Here is a 14,039-nt window from a genome sequence, read left to right on the forward strand (position 1 = left end):
AAAAATTCAACTGAGATTTTGATAGAGACTACATTAAATCTGTAGATCAATTTGTGTAATATCACCATCTTAGTAATATTAAATCTTCCAATACCTGGAATATAGTTCCATAGGTATTTTTAAAATTTTTATTCAACAATGCTTTGTGTTTTCAGAGTATGATGTTGAACTTCTCTTATTGAATGTTCTCAAATTATTTTTGATGGTGTTGTAAATGGAATTGTTTTCTCAATTTAATTTTTGACTTTTCATTGCAAGGATATAGAAATACAGTAGACTTTTAAATATTGATCTTGCATTTTGAAACTTGATGTACTGCTTTATTATTATGATAGATTTTAGTAGTTTCCTAAGAATTTTCTATATAAAAATCATATCATCAATTAATATTCTTTTTTCCAATCTGAATACCTTTTATTAATTTTCTTTCCTTGATTTCTCTGAGCAGAAGCTCCAATAGAATATCTAATATTAATATGTAGTATATAATTTTACATATTTTGAAGAGAATAATTAGAAAATAAATCCTTATATTAGGGGTAAAATATCCAGTCTTTCACCATTGCTTACCATATGATCTATAATAACTGGTGAATTTTGTGCCTCAACTTGAGAATGTATATTCCTTTGTTGTTAACTTGAATGTTTTATATCAACATCTATTAGTTCTAGTTGATTTATGGTATAGTTCATGTTTTCTTTTACCTTGTTATTCTTTAAACTATCAATTATTGAATATGAGATATTGATATATTCAACTATTTTTTTACTATTTTTCTCTTGGTTTCTGTCAGGTTTTGTTTCATATATTTTAATGTTCTGTTATTAAATGTATATACATTAATAATTGTATCATTCCCTGATTAGTTGACAGTTTTATCATCATAAAAATGTCCTTTTTATCTCTAGTAACAGTGTTTGTTTTAAAGTTATTTTTGTGTGATATTAGTATAGCCAGTCCAGTTTTCTGAGACTCCTATTTTCATGATTTATATTTTTCATCCTTTTACTTTCATTTTTTTGTATCATGGAATCTAAAGTATGATTGTTCGCATAGCATACAGTTGAATCTCCTTTGGTATACAATTTTACAATATCTGTGTTTCATTGGATTTTCCATGTTTAATGTTATCATTTTATAGTCAAATTTGTATTTGCCATTTTACTTTCCATTTTCTGTGTGTTCTATGTCTTTTTTATTCCCTTATTCTTTCTTTGCTATTTCCTTTGCATTAAGTAAATATTTTCTAATGAAACATTTGATTTAGTTAAGTCAGGTTTTTATTTTCTTTCCTTACTGGTTACCCTAGGTATTACCATGTGCATCTTATTATTATCTCTTTCAGATATATGCTAACTTAATTCCAGTAATATATATAAATGTTACTCCTATATTGCTTTATTCTAATTTTCATCCTTATGGTGGGATATACACACACAAACACACACACACACACACACACATAAACACATAAACACACTGATAGATTTATTACTATAGTGATTTTATGTCTTGAAGTACCTGAGAGAAAACAGAGAACAAGTATATGCTATTATAATATATTACATTATATTAATTAGATTTCTCATAATTTGTTTCTCTTTATTGTTTTTCTGAATTTTGTTTATCAACTGGAGATATTTTCTTGGCCTAGTTAAAGTTGGTGCTACTCAGCTTTTTTGTATTGTTATTGGCAAATATTTCTATATATTCTACACCTTATAGTAAATTAAATAAACATCATTTTATAAAACTTTTCTTCAAATCTATTTAAGAATAGAAAATATACATTTATACTATCTATTCCTCCCATGCATCCCCTTCCTTACCACACTATGAGTCAGCCTCCTTATATCTAAGAAAACATTTGCCATTTTTGGAAGGGGATTGGCTAACTTCATTTAGCATTATTTTCTCCAACCCTATCCATTTACCTGCATTTGACATGATTTTATTCTCTTTTATTGCTGAGTAAAATTCCATTGTGTATATAAGCAACATTTTTTTATCCATTCATCCACTGAAGGGCATCTAGTTGGCTTCACAGTTTATCTATTGTGAATTCTGCTGCTATCAACATTGATGTGGCTGTGTCCCTGTAGTAGGATGTTTTTAAGTCCTTTGGGTATAGACCAAGGAGAGTAATAGCTGGGTCAAATGGTGGTTCCATTCCCAGTTTTCCAAGGAATTTCCATACTGCTTTCCATATTCACTGCACCAATTAGCAGTCCCACCAGCAATGTATGAGTGTACCTTTTGCCCCAAATCCTCACCAACACTTATTGTTGTTTGTCTGCATGATAGCTGCCATTCTGACTGGAGTGAAATGGTATTTTAGAGTATTTTTTATTTGCATTTCTCTAATTGCTAGAGATGATAACATTTCTTCATATATTTGTTGATTGATTGTATATTCTCTTCTGAGAAGTGTCTGTTCAGGTCCTTGGACCATTTGTTGATTGGGTTATTTATTTGTTTGTTTGCTTGTTTATTTATTTATTTATTTTTAGTTTGATGCTTAGCTTTTTGAGTTCTTATAGACTTTAAAGATTAGTGCTTTATCTGATATGTGAGGAGTAAAAATTTGCTGCCAGGATGTAGGCTCTCTGTTCACCTCACAGGTTGTTTCTTTTGCTGAGAAGAAACTTTTTAGTTTGATTCCATCCCATTTATTGATTCTTGGTTTAATTCTTGCACTATAAGAGTCTTCTTAAGGAAGTTGGGGCCTAATCCCACATGATGAAGATTAGGGCCTACTTTTTCTTCTATTAGAAACAGAGTCTCTGGTTTAATTCCTAGGGTATTGATTTACTTTGAGCTGAGTTTTGTGCATGGTAAGAGATAGGGGTTTAAGTTTCTGAAAGAAATAAGAGCTAAGCTTTCTAAGAGGCTTTCCTGTGAACAGTGTGCATAATAAAAGCACTTGGGATCTTGTGCATTTACTTGAGGGACCTATGAATGGACATATGTAGGTTGACTACCAGAGGTGCAGTCGGCTAATTATCAGTTTCTGATCTGTTTTTCTGTCCATAAGACTTTGAACTCTGAATGCAGGTGTTATATCTTTCCAATAAAGATATGAAATAGCAAAAAAAAAAAGGAGATAGGGGTTTAATTTCATTTTGTTGCATATGGATTTCCAGTTTACCCAGCACCATTTGTTGAAGAGGCTACCTTTTCTCCAATGCATGTTTTGGGCACCTTTGTCTAATACAAGATAATTGTAATTTTGTGGGTGAGTCTCTGTGTCCTCTATTCTGTACCATTGGTCTACCAGTCTGTTTTGGTGCCAAAACCATGCTGTTTTTGTTACAATTGCTCTGTAGTATAATTTAAGGTCTGGTATAGTGATGCCACCTATTTCATTCTTCCTTATAACAATTACTTTAGCTATTCTAGGTCTCTTATTTTTCCAGATGAATTTCGTGATTGTTTTTTCTATTTCTATGAGGAATGCCATTGGTAATTTGACCGGAATTGTATTAACTCTGTATAGTGCTTTTGGTAGTATGGTCATTTTGATAATATTAATTCTGCCTATCCAAGTGTGAGGTAGATTTTTCCATCTTCTAAGGTCTTCCTTGATTACTTACTTTAGGGTTCCATAGTTTTCACTCCATAGATCTTTCACCTCCTTCATTAAGTTGAATCACAAGTATCTTATTTTTTGAGATTATTGTAAATGGGATAGTTTTCCTCATTTCCTTCTCAGAGAATTTGTCACTGATATACAGAAACACCTATGATTTATGGGTTATGATTTTATATTCTTCTACTTTGCCGAATTCATTCATTTATTAGTTCTAGAAGTTTTCTGGTGGAGCTTTTTGTGTCTTCTATATATAGAATCATATCTTCAGCAAATAGTGCTAATTTAAGTTCTTATTTTCCTATAGATATCCCTTTAATTTCTTTTATCTGTATAATTGCTATGGCCAGTGTTTCAAGAACTATGTTGAATAGAAGTGGTGAAAGAGGGCATCCCTGTCTTGTTCCAGTTTTTAGAGGGAATGCCTTTAATCTTTTTCCATTTAGAATGATGTTGGCCTGAGGCTTGGCGTAGAGTGAGATATGTTCCTGTTATCCCTAGATTTTCTAGTGTTTTGAACATGAAAGGGTGCTGTATTTTGTCAAATGCTTTTCCAGCTTCTATTGAAACAATGATATAATTCTTATCTTTGAGTCCATTGATGTGATGGATTACATTTATTGATTTCTGTATATTGAACCAACCTTGCATCCATGGGATGAATCCCACCTGATCATGGAGCACGATCTTTTTGTTATGTTTTTGTATTTGATTTGCCAGAATTTTATTGAGAATTTTTGCATCTGTGTTCATTAGGGATATTGGTCTGAAGTTTTCTTTCTTTGATGTGTCTTTGCCAGGTTTGGGGATCAGGGTGATATTGGCCTCATAGAATGAATGTGGAAGTGCTACCTCTTTTTCTATTTCCTGAAATAAATTGAAGAGCATTGGTATTAGTTCTTCTTTAAGGTCTTGTATTACTCAGCTGTGTATCCATCTGGTCCTGGGCTTTTCTTGGTTGGTAAGATTCTGATGGTGTCTTCTATTACAGCACTTGATATTGCTCTGTTTAAATTGTGTATACCTTCCTGATTCAATCTGGGCAAATTGTATGACTTAAGAAATTTGTCAATGTCTTCTATTTTATTGCAATATAAGTTTTCAAAATAATTTCTAATTTTCCTCTGTATTTCTGTAGTGCCTATTGTAATATTACCTTTTTCACCACATATGCTGGTACTTTGAGTTTGCCCTCTCCTTCTCTTTGTTAGTGTAGCTAAGGGTCTGTAAATTTTATCTATTTTTTCAAAGAACCAACTTTTTTGTTTTGTCAATTTTTTACTTGTTTTCTTTTGTTTCAATTTCATTGATTTCAGCTCTAATTTTAATTATTTCTTGGCTTCTACTACTTTTGCTGTTGATGTGTTCTTCTTTTCCTAGGGCTGGGAGATGTAATGTGAGGTCATTTATTTGTTGACTTTTTCTTCTTTTAAGGAATGAACTCCATGCAATGAACTGTCCTCTTAGTACTGCTTTCGTAGTGTCCCAGATATTTTGATTTGTTATGTCTATGTTCTCATTTACCTCTAAGAATTTTTTAATCTCCTCCTTGAATTCTTCTGCTACCTATTGTTCAGTCACATATTGTTTAGTCTCTAGGTGTTGCATAAATTTTTATTTTTTATTTTGTCATTGATTCCCAAGTCCATTCCATTATGATTTGATAAAATGCATGGTAGTATCTCTACTTTTTTGTATTGGCTAACAGTTGCTTTGTGGCATATTATATCATCTATTTTAGAGGAGAATCCTTGTGCTGCTGAGAAGAAAGTGTATCATCATGATGCAGGTTGAATATTCTATGTATGTCAGTTAAGTCCAAGTAATTGAGTGTATTATTGAGTTCTACAGTTTCTTTATTCAACTTTTGTTTGGAAGAACTATCTAGTGCTGAGAGAGGTGTGTTAAAGTCAGTTTCACTCTTGAATTTGGAAGAATTTTTTGATGAACATGGCTGCATCATTGTTTGTGGCATATATATTTATAATTGTTATGTCTTGTTGGTGTATGGTTCCCTTGAGCAGTATGTAATGTCCATCTTTATCCCTTTTGATTAACTTTGGCTTGCAGTCTACTTTATTTGATACAAGGATGGAAACCCCTGCTTGCTTCCACAATCCATGTGAGTGGTATGATTTTTCCCAACTTTTCACCTTCAGTTTGTGTATGTCTTTTCCTATCACATGAGTCTCCTGTAGGCTGCATATTGTTGGGTTTTTAATCCAATCTATTAAGCTATGTCTTTTAATTGGTGAGTTTAAGCCATTTATATTCAGAGTTTTTATTGAGACATGGTTTTATTCACAGCCATATTTGTTATTTTTGTTGTTTAACTTGACTTGATTTTCTTCTTTAATTAGTTTTTCCCTTTAGGGTATTACCTCCCTCTACTGATTTTCATTGTTGTTTATTGTTTCCTCTTCATGGAATATTTTCCCGAAGATGTTTTGTAGTGCCGGTTTTCTAGCTATAAATTCTTTTAACTTTTATTTATCATGGAAAGTTTTTATCTCATCTAGAAATCTAAAGCTTAATTTTGCTGGAAACAAGATTCTTGGTTGACACCCATTTTCTTTCAGAGCCTGATATATGTTGTTCCAGGATCTTCTAGCTTTCAGGGTCTGTGTTGAATAATCTTCTGTTATTCTAATTGGTTTTTCCCCTATATGTAATTTGATTATATTCCCTCGTGGCTTTTAAAATTCTCTTATTATTCCGTATGTTGGGCATTTTTATTATAATATGCCTTGGTGTGGAACTGTTGTGATTTTGTATTTTCATGGTCCTGTAGGCTTCCTGAATCTGGATTTCCAATTAATTCTTCATGTTTGGAAAGTATTCTGATATTATTTCATTGAGTAGATTGTTCATTCCTTTGGTTTGAACTTCTATGCCTTCCTGTATCCAATAACTCTTATATTTGGTCTTTTTATGCTATCCCATATTTCTTGAATGTTCTGCTTGTGATTTCTTACTATTTTCCCTGTGTGGTGTATGTTCTTTTCAAGATTATATATTTTATCTTCATTATCTGATGTCTGTATTTTCCAAGTGGTCTACTCTGTTGGTGATGCTTTTATTTGAGCTTTTAATTTGGTTTATTGTTTCTTTCATTTCAAGGATTTCTGTTTGGATTTTTTTAGAACCTCTAGCTCCCTTTTGAGGTGATCTTTTGCTTCTTGGATTTGTTTATGTAGCTCCTTGTTGAAGTGATAATTCACTGCTTATATTTGCTCTCCTATATCTTCCTTGAGTTCACAGAACATTTTACCTATGTATATCCTGAACCCTTACTCTGTAATTTTTTTATGCTGTGGCTGCCAATGTTTCTAATGTTGTAGTGTCTTGATTTGTTTGTGGTACTTTGTTCCCTTGTCTCTTCATGTTTCTTGTGTGTCTTCCTTTCCAGCTCTGTGGAACTGGCATGTCATTGTTTTTACCCTATAGGTTTGTAGTGCTCTTGTAGGGTTCCAAGATCACTCTTTTGGGGAGAAGGAAAATGTTAACAGATCTCAATATCAACAATATATCACCTACAAAAATTTGTTGTTATTAAGACAATTACAGTTTAGTCTTAATGTACAGAAATGTTGGATTCAATTATTATCTAAAATATAATCAATTTCACAAAAAGGTTTAGAGTTTCTGACAGTGGACAATGAATTTGGGGTGGGTGTTGGATGATATTCTGAGGGGGAAAATGTGAGGGTATAGAGTTAATATATCTTAGGAAATGTGAAAGAGAAATCTAATGAAGAGGGTTAGTAAGAAGACAGTAGAGTACATGAAACAATGTAGTTAGGAAAATACAGGATGTTAAAATAGTAAAATTTTGAGGGGGAAAAATGAAAGGAGAAAAAAAGGGGGAATATATAACACATCTATATTATATTATTCAGATGACTCAGTCCTCAAAATCCTATTTCATGCAAAGTTCTTGGTTTCACATATGTTGGAGATGTGAGGGCCAGAGGATAGACAGGTAGAAGAGGAAAGAGGAACAAAATACTCAAAAGAAGAAACCAGGGTTTTTGCTAGTTTTAGAGATCCATATCTTTTCTGTTTCTCTTCTCATCCAATAGGTGAGGTTGTCTGGTTTAAGCTGGTGTCTCTGCCTTCAGGATGGTGTAGGTAACCTGGGTGGCAAGATTGGTCCTGGTGTAGGGCATCTGGGAGTGGGGAATGTCCACCACCAGTCCCTGAAGGGAGACTGCACCTCATGGGTCTCTTTTTGGGACCGCTGGTATGACTTGAGCGCCTGGTATCATCTCCCTCTCTTGTCCGGAGATTTCCCAGTTCCTGGTCTCTCTGTTAGGCTCCAAGCTTCAGTCCCATCCCCTCTCACTTAGCAGTTTCCACCTGTGGTACCTCTCACACCCAGGCTCACACCAGGTGGGCAGCACCCTGGTGCATTGTACACCTTCCCAACTGGGAGCTGTTTTTGTGTTGAGAGGTCACTGACTGAGTTATCACTGCTGGGGTGTTGGGGAGGGGGAGTTGGATACCTGGTACCCGGCCAGATGGAGATCTGAGAGCTGCCCCCACCAAATATGGCCAGAGAGGTTATCCAAGATGGAGGCAGTCTGCTTCCAGCGCTGGGGTGTCTGGTGAGGTGGGGGGAACCAGGTGATGGTGTTGTGCTGTGGGTAGGTAGTAGCCGAGTGACCTGCATGGGAGCAGGGCATAGTCTCAAGTTCTGCAGAGGTGCTGAAAGGTGATTTTGCTAGGGTGCTTGAGAGCCGTGAATGGGCTAGAATGGTGGGCTTTGGGTTTTGGGAGCCAGGGGTCTGAAGTTCTACTTGAATGCTGAGGCTCTGTGCCCTGCTGGGGGGTCACAGCGTGGATGATTTCTGCAGAAATCAGCTGTATAGGGGTCCTCTTACATTCTCTGAGATGCAGTATTCCAACTAGGTGATATCTGGGTAACAGAATGACATGGGATGCTGCCTCCCTCTGGCTTACCATCTTGGAATCCATAAATTATTATTTTAAAATATTTTTTCTATTAAATTCAACATCTGATTACTTTCATAGACAGTTTCCATTGCCATTAGAGTTCCCAGCTTCTTTGCATGTGTCAAAATTTTGCATTGAAATCTAGATATTTTGGTCAATGAACTATGCAACTCCAGATAATGGTCCCCCACCCTCAAGATAGTTATTTGTGTGTTTATTTGGTGGTTGAATGAAATATTTTATCAATGTCCATTTTGGACTCATAGTGCCAAGTTTCTAACGTTGCTCCTCAAAGCATTACAGATTTTTTGGTTACCCATAGAAACCTCCAGTGGGCAGTAGTTTTGGCAGGGTACTCATCATCACTTTCCCTGGCCACAGAAACTAATTCAGCTCTACTAATTGACACATGAATAGTCTGCTTGTTTCTAGCAATGTCCCATGGCATGAAGTGTTCTACCAATGAATTCTATCAAATTTAGTCTTTGAAGGAATAGGTCTTCTGATCAGTGTTGGATTTTTCTGATCCCAGGCATTCTCCTCCCAGTTCTATAATTCCCTGATTCACTCCTTAAACTAGCTGTCATATAATTTAGCCTTTATCCTCATTGAATCTACCAATCACCTCTCAGTTGACATTCACCACAAACTCCATTTTTTATCTTAGATATTTTATACTAAATATATATTTCACTATACTAAATTTTTTTTTTCTAAAAGTACTTGCCCTGTTCTTGAAGCAGGAATTTTCACAGAAAAAAATTAATATTTTTGTTCACAGCATATTTCAACCAAGCCTGCAAACATCTGCCTAAAAGATAGATAGAATGGCCAGCAGGATTCTAACCTCTTATTTCTTATGTAGAGCTGGTGAGACTGAACTTTCTGCCCTTGCCCTGCAGCTGACCTGTGTTTTTGAGAGCACCTGTGTCAGCCCATTCCTGCTGTTATAACAAATTACTACCAATTGGATAATTTATAAATACATTTACTGCTCACAACAGAGGCTGTGATATAGAAGATCAAGGCACTGGCAGTTTCAGTGTCTGGTGAGGGCCTGGTCTCTGCTCACAAGATAGCACTTCAAATGCTCCTTCCTCTGGAGTGAACATACCCTTTGTTCTCACATGGCAGAAGGTGGAAAGGCAACAACATAAGATCCTAAATAGTTACCTAAAACACTTTGTAAGTTTATTCTATTAATGAGAACAGAAGCCCTGAAGGCTTAGCCACTCATAAAAGGGCCCACCTATTAATACTCTTACATTAAGGATTAATTTTCAATGTGAATATTGGAGGGAAACCAACATTCAAACCTTAGCAGTACACTTAGCCTTGAACTTCATGTCCTGTTGTAAATGAAGTTGGTTCCTTTGGGAAGAGATTAGAAGCTGTTTTATGGCTTGTTCTCCTTCCAGGCAAGAGGTCTGAGACTGTGGTGGGAAAAATGGCATACCTCCCTAGAAGTGACACCCCTAATTTTGGATCTGAGTTCTTACTGAATATGGGGATAGCTTCTCTTTTCTTTGGCTTGATTCTGGCATGCAGCTACTGCCTTTTGAGCTGGGACAAATGCAGTTGAGACTTTAGCATTCTCGGCAACACAATGCCCAAACAATAGTCTTTATTACATGAATAGGGACTGGTGGAAAAAAGAGACCCCCTACCTTTGGGGCACAATCTCCTGAAACTTGGATTCAACAGTAGTTGGCTGAGGACAGGATAAGAAATGGTGATGTCCTGCTTCTACAGAATAAAAAGTTCCTCAAAGTGGGAACTTTAGGAAGAGGCAGACCTATATTCTTGGCTGTGTCTGTCTGGAATGGAGTTTCCATTTTACTGAATTGGGAGGAGGGAGGAGAAGTCCCATTTCAAATTCCATGAACTCTCTTCTCTTTATTAATTTTACTATGTTTTCTGAATAAATGTGTCTTCATTTGTTGTATTCCCTTAGGAATGTTTCCAGAGAAGTTAGATGATTGCTATGTAAAAATATTTTTCACAAGTTTCACTGGGGAATGGATTTTGAAGTTCCTCGCACTGTCATGCTAGAATTCAAGATCCCCAGTGCCCATGATTTTTACTTGATGCTGGTCACGTAGGCACTCTTTGCCTAACTAATGCCAAAGTTCTAATACTTCATAAGAGAAACATGTTTAACATAAACCACCTTGTACAGTTTAGCCACAATGAACCAGTCATGAGTTCTGGTGATGTTTGGAATTCTCTCCAAACTCTAGTTGCTATACAACAGCCAAGGCTAAACATTACAAGGAAGCCTTTATAAGTATATAACAGTTTCAGGAATTCTGTGTTAACTCTGTTGTGACCAATCTGCCAACTTGGCTATACACCAAGATAAACTAATCAGTTTTTACAAAAAAAAAATTAGTAATTGGACCCCACACAGCATGTTACCAATGTGCAGTATTGATCTCAGTTTATATTTTTTATCCTTTCTTTAGAAAAATGAAAAATACATTTAACCTTGACTGTGTCCTCAAGTTTCTGCAAGTTAATTTTCTTATCTGTTTTAAGGAATCAATTCAGTCCTGGCATATACACTGGGAAGTAAATTGGATTTGACCTGAAAGTCTTGCAGGCTGTGGCAGTGGCACAATAGTTATAGTGCACACATCAGAAGTACAGTCCTCAATGGCCCACATGATACCCTTGGAAATATACCCCATAATACATTGAATACATTTGTCAGGCAATACAGATTAATAGAATCTCCATTGTGTCCTCCCACCATGGGACATTCTACCAGAAGATTTTTAGTATAGTCCAATTAATTCAGTCCAGTTCTTGGTTTTCAGAACACCTGCCTAAAAGCTGTTAGTTTCAAACAGTTTTGCTTGTCCATGGCACCAGTTTATCTTCCTCAGGAACATACATGACACCTGGAAGTATATTTGTGGAAAGTGCTAGAGTTAGGGCCACCCCCTACTGTTTCATAATCAGTGCTGTCAGGTGTGATCTTAGGCTCAGCAGTCACTTTTAATTTGAAGTGCTCAAAGCAGCTTGGAGAGTCAGTGTAGGGAGCTTTCCTTTATAAATAGGGGATATCTTGTAGAAAAAAATTTAAAAAACAAAGTTCATAAATGCACTACCCAAATACCCATACCTTCCTAGTTTTCAGAGTTTGTTTTTTTCCTTAATTATTGTGAAAACAGTGTGGTTTGTACAGTAATATTTATATTTCATTTTCAGTTATCCCCTACTTTTACCCAGACTTTCTCTTGATGGATTATAAGCAAAGGGTGAAAAACATTTTATAAAAATGCTTTTGTAAAATTTAATTAGAATACTTATTGTAGGTACTCTTTGCCTAAGTAATGCCAAAGTTTTCAAAATCTGGTTAGAAGTCTGAAAAAATATCAATTCTTTTCTGGGGACAACTATATTTAACAAAAGTATGTACTAAGATGTGAATGCAAAGATGTAGAAAGGTGAAGAAAGTTAGTCCAATGTTACAAACTTCAACTAATCTTAGGATAAAAAGGATGAGAAACCATGTAAAGCCATTTCAAAAAATTTTGAAAATTTACAACATGTACTCTAATTAAATTATCTAAAATATTTTTTGTATAAAAATGTTTTTTACCCTTTGCATATAATTTATCAAGACAAAGTCTGGGTAAAATAAAGGATAACTGAAAATAAAATATAAATATTACTTCACCTAATCTGGAAAGCTGACCGTAAGTCAAAGGCAGTGAGACAACCTGCAGAGGGTATGTTACATGTCAGTAGTGCTCGCCTTCCCTGTGGTGGGTGGTCTTCCAACTTAGTTTTGGCAGAAGTCACAAATAAGTACCAGAAATATAAAGGTAATTAGCATCTTGTTTTCAATGGACTTACATGAGGCAAATCACTTTCCTTTGGGAATTTGTGCATAACCCAGAAAGTCCAGCCATCATTGATGATGCTTTCTTAGTTTCGGGCCCCACAGAATGATGTCCTGAATCTGTGTCATTCCCATTCTGATTTCTTTTCATTGAATGGAGTGATTTCAATTTTGGCACAGCTAGTGATGGGGATGAAACAGCTGATACACTGGTGTTTTAGCTGATGTCCAGGTAATATGAATCTGAGTATTCAGGATTAAGAAAGAAAGAAAAAAAGCCAGTGAAATTATCTGAACAAAACCAAAGCCAAGAAATTATAGGGCCAGATAACTGTGTTCCAACTCCAAGCGACAAACAAGGATTTCCTAAACCTTTTTCATCCTCCCGTTCTCAGAGTTCACATTGATCTGCTAAAATATATACAGCAGATGGGGAAACAATCTACTAACAAAAGCCACAAATCTGATGTCACATATGTTCATTAGCAAACTCAAAACTCTTTTTTAAAACTTCAAACTTATCTCTGTTTAGAAATTTCCTCATTTTTATGTTTCTTCCCTTTTTCTCATAGGTTCTGGTAGGCAAAATTAATAGAAAAAGACTGGTTCTGTTTCCCAGACTCACAGAGTTTAAATTTACTAGTGACAAAAAGCAAGGGAATTATATTTTACTAACAACTTCTTTTTGCTCTATGATCTGTATGATTACTCTAACACTTATGAAATAACAACTATTTAACATTTATATCAAGTTTAACATATACATTAGCTATAAAATTTTAAAAATTAAAAATAATTTGTCTCTTATTAGAATTTTTACTCAAATCTATAGCAGTAAATTTAGAATTTATAGGATTATCATTACAACTTCAGGGAGATCTTTGCTGGGAATGAAAGAAGAGGGGAGCTCCTCTAATAGTAGCAAGTATACTCAATAAATGATTAGCAAATTAGTAAATTATTTATTGCAATAACTAAGGCAAGATACATTAAATAATGTAATAACTAAGGCAAACTATATTATCAAAAAGTTCATTTGGAATCATGGTTCTGTAGGTGCATGGTTGAGTGGCTACATTTATTGGTGGCCTTCTTACTGGAAAAGTCCTAAGGTGGTGTAGGGCATCACATGGCAAGAGGCAGGGAGCACAAGACTGAGTACGTATCCCTTGTAGGAAAACTACCACAATGTCTTATAAAATTTCTTCATGTAAACCAACAGGATTCACCTAATAACTTTATCTAATCCTATTCACTAACATCTCCACCTCTAAACATCATAATCAGATTATTTTTCTGTCTTCCTAATATCTCACAATAGGCGGTTGTATTTCAAAACATAAAGCCATGGGAAACACACTGAAATATATTCAAATTATAGTAACTGGGGTCATTTTCTCCTTTTTTCCTCTGGTTTCATGTAAAGCTTCGCTGAAGCACTGAGAACTGATTTATGTATTTTTTTCTTTCCACTTGGAGGTGATAGCAACACAAACTTTTAAACATTTTAGACCCATCTAAAGCTTACATTTGTGAATTCTGAAGTCTTATTCCCTCTCAGTAGAGGAAAGGAAAAAAAAAAAACATCATCTGAAAACCACTCTTTTTCTTCTCATTTTAGTCAGCATGGCCCAAGCAACCAA

Source organism: Marmota monax, unplaced genomic scaffold (assembly GCF_021218885.2).
Source record: "Marmota monax isolate L192 unplaced genomic scaffold, Marmota_monax_Labrador192_F-V1.1 WCK01_AAM20220418_F8-fsc00176, whole genome shotgun sequence".
Lineage (NCBI taxonomy): Eukaryota > Metazoa > Chordata > Mammalia > Rodentia > Sciuridae > Marmota > Marmota monax.